The sequence below is a fragment of the Triticum aestivum genome, chromosome 3B (genome assembly GCF_018294505.1).
Source record: "Triticum aestivum cultivar Chinese Spring chromosome 3B, IWGSC CS RefSeq v2.1, whole genome shotgun sequence".
Lineage (NCBI taxonomy): Eukaryota > Viridiplantae > Streptophyta > Magnoliopsida > Poales > Poaceae > Triticum > Triticum aestivum.
The window spans coordinates 119923915-119927688 of NC_057801.1; positions in this window are offsets into that span (position 1 = coordinate 119923915).

The window sequence follows — 3774 nt, forward strand, 5'->3', positions numbered from 1 at the left end:
ATGCTCTGCTCGGACGTACCGCGTTCGCAAAGTTCAACACGATGCCGCACTACGCATACCTCAAGCTCAAAATGTCAGGCCCTCGAGGAGTCATCACGGTCAACGGAAACACTGAACACTCTCTCCAAACGGAGGAACATACCGTGGCTCTCGCGGCAGAAGTACAATGCAGCCTCTTAAGGCAATTCTCGAGTCCGGCCGTTAAGCGACCGGACATGGCTAAACGCGCCCAGAGTAACATACAACAAGACCACCTGGCATGTTCCAAGCACGCGTAGCAGTGCGGCCCCAACCCCAGCCCCTGCAACACGTCAAGACAGGTCCTTTGTGTACACCATTACGCTCTGAAGATACCATGGGCATGGGGAGAGGGGCACGACCACGATAGGCCCAGAATACGGCTTAACCACTCCAGGAGCTCCCAAGTGTGTCGTTCTTTTTTTTCTTTCTTTTCTTTTTATTTTTACCCACAGGACTCCGTTCGTCAGAGGCCCTGTCCGGCAGTAGACCTGCCGAAGTCACGATGCAACAACCATGGAAGGAGAAAGGCTACAACGAATATCCAGGTGGTCTCCATTACGAGCATTAAATCTGTTTTATGCACCATTCCGCAGCCTACCCCTGGAGGGGGACATGTTTAATAGTCCCATCCCTTGCTTATCGCACTATTTGTATCGTTCTGCACTTACAGCAGTTTTTCTTGAATAAGTAATGCAGCACCTTTTTGCTTCCAATAGCATTTCTCTCTTATACATATGTTCATTTGTGGCATGTCGCATCCGTACGTTTTGGTATGGCTAAATACACCGGGGGCTTATGTTTCCCGCGTCATGGTGTGATAAGTCCGAACACTTTCACAAGTGCGGCACCACGAACTTATAGCATTATATGCATTGGCTCTGAATCATGTCTTGGGTCAATAGTTGGGTTTGCCCGGCTCCCATATTTTGGTACCTTACGTTCCGTTGTATCGGCTAAGGTAGCACTGGGAGAACCACTGCGATTGCGCCCCGGTTGAGCTGGGCGAGCGCCTCAGTGGAGAAAGCTAAAACTGACCGTCATGATGAGGCGAGAGCTGGTCGCTGTTCGAGAGGTTTTTGCGAGTCCTTAAAGACTTATGCCGCTTAGAGTGAGGAGCCAACTCTATCCGGCCCAGGCGTGGATAGCACCCCAAATTCGGCCTTCCGAAGACTAGGGGCTTCACCGAAATTTAAAATTATAGAATTCTATGGCTAAGTGAGAGTGTTCAAGCATTATAAGTCTGGTTGCCTTGTTCGTTGTGTTGAGCGCCTCCCTAGATGGACCCAAATATGGGAACAAGAGTGCTCAAATTTATCCCGAACACCCCAGCACTCGTGGCATGGGTGCTGAAGCCGACGACTTGCCATCTCTCAGATTTGATAAACAGCCGCACAGAAGGTAATATTTTAAATTAACAAGCGTTGCTTAGCGCATATGAACTAAGTTTTCAGCGCACAGGATAACAAAATGCGAGTCTACTCAAATATTACATCTTTGGAGCACTCACCCGCAATAGTGCGGGCACCCTTCAGCACACTCTTATAATACATCTCGGGCGTGCGATGCTCCTTGCCCTGTGGTGGCGGGTCCGTCACAAGCTCCTGGGCATCCATCTTGCCCCAATGCACCTTTGCGCGGGCAAGGCCCGACGGGCACCTTCAATACAGGCGGAGTGCTTGATGACTTCAACCCACGGGCATGCATCCACCAGCCGCCGCACCAGGCCGAAGTAGCTCCCAGGCAGGGCCTCCTTAGGCCACAGCCGAACTATGAGGCCCTTCATGGCCTGTTCGGCCGCCTTGTGGAGCTCGACCAGCTGCTTCAGCTGGTCGCTAAGGGGCACCGGATGTCCGGTCTCAGCATATTGAGACCAGAAGACCTTCTCCGTCGAGCTCCCCTCCTCGACCCGGTAGAACGCGGCAGCATCGGACACGTTGCGAGGAAGAACTGCGAACGCTCCTGGAGAGCTCCGAATTCGAGTAAGCAACAGGTAATTAACACTCACATGCTTACTTTGCATGAAAAATGCCTTACCCGCTGCTATTTTCTTCAATGCCTCGATTTCTTGAGAGGCCTTGTAGGCTTCGGCCTTAGCGGCTTTGGCACTCTCAAGAGCAGTTGCAAGCTCAGACTCTCGAGTCTTTGAGTCACGCTCCAGGCTCTCATGTTTTTTCACGAGATCCTGGAGCTCTTGCTGTACCTCCGCCACCCGCGCCTCATGCTTCTCTCGCTCGGTGCGCTCCGCGGCCGCATTGCGTTCGGTCGCATCCACCACCTCTTTCAGGGCCGCCACCTCGTTAGTGGCCCCTGCAATACCCACGTTATCCTTGTAATTCTTTTTGCAACCAAAATCCTTTTCTGTAAGGTACTATTTTAATAAGGTGTTACTCACCTTCTTTGTCCTCGAGCTGCTTCTTGGCACGGCCGAGCTCGTTCTCGGACCGCTCGAGGCTTTCCTTCAAAGTATTGACCTCTGCAGTCAGTGCGGCAGAGGTCAGCAGCGCAGCCTGCAATCCCATATTGACATATTTTTTATGACTCCTGCGTATATCTTCTTAGATCCTCAGTCCGGCTTTTCTTTCCGAACACCAAACCGAGCATCAGGGGCTACTGTCTATGCGGTACTATTTTACATATATCAAAATTCTTACCTCTCAAAGCCTGTTAGAAGGCTGCTGCAGGCTTCGGTCAGCCCGCTCTTGGTGAGCTGCACCTTCTGAATCACCACACTCATAACAGTGCAGTGTTCCTCTTCGATGGAGGCGCCATTGAGCGCCTCCAGCAAGCTATCCGGCGCCTCCGGTTGGACGGAGGCCGCCGGCGTCACGGTCTTGCCCTTCTTACGAAGGGGCCGCCCGCCGGACTCCGGAGCCACTATGGGATCCGGAGCCGAGTCCGGTGCAAAGTCCGGGAGGTTGTCTTGCGACACCTCCGGAGCCTCCTCCTCCTGGCGGGTCCCTTCCCGGGATCCCACCACGGCATCATCCGTATCACGGGGGGTGGAGGCGGTCGGAAGAGAATCCATATCCGACACACCTAAGGACCCGCTCGACGAAGCGGGAAGATCGTCCTTGGGCGGACTGCAGGGTTGTATGCGGCATTAGAGAGACATTGTGTGGCAAAAAAGAAAAACCATAAAGTTATTCGGGAGTCCGGATACTCACGATCTCGCCAGGGGCTTGGTCCTTGGAGGCCAGTCCTCGTCGTCGTCACTAGCGTTGGCAGAGCAGTCTGGGGGAAGAGTTTTTCCCTTCTTGGACCCTTCGGCCTCCCTCGTTGGGGAGGCCTTCCTTTTCTTCTCTCCCCCAAGTGGGGGAGAGGCTTTCTTCTTCTCCTCTCACCTTGGTGAGAGGAGTCGGCCTTGGAGTCATCATCCGATAGCACCTGAAAATGGGAACTCTTCCGAGTCCTCGTTGCCTTCTTCTTGGCCTTCTTCTCCGGCACCACGTGGGGTGCCGGAGCTAGCAGCCCCGTTAGGCGGGCGTCCGCTGGGTCCTCTGACAATGGGGCCGGACAGCTAGTCTGCTCGGCCTTCGCCAGCCAGCCCTGTCAAAGGGAAGGGAGTTTAGATCCTGCATAGAGTCAAACTATGGAAGACAAGCGTCCCGTAAAGGACAAAATCGCTTACCTCCTCAGCCGGACGCTGCGAGCTGAATCCGCGCTCTTCGGTAGCGGATGCGGGAGCCTCGGCGCCCTTGAACAACACCTTCCAGACATCTTTGTACATAGTGTCGAAGAGCCCGCTCAAAGTCT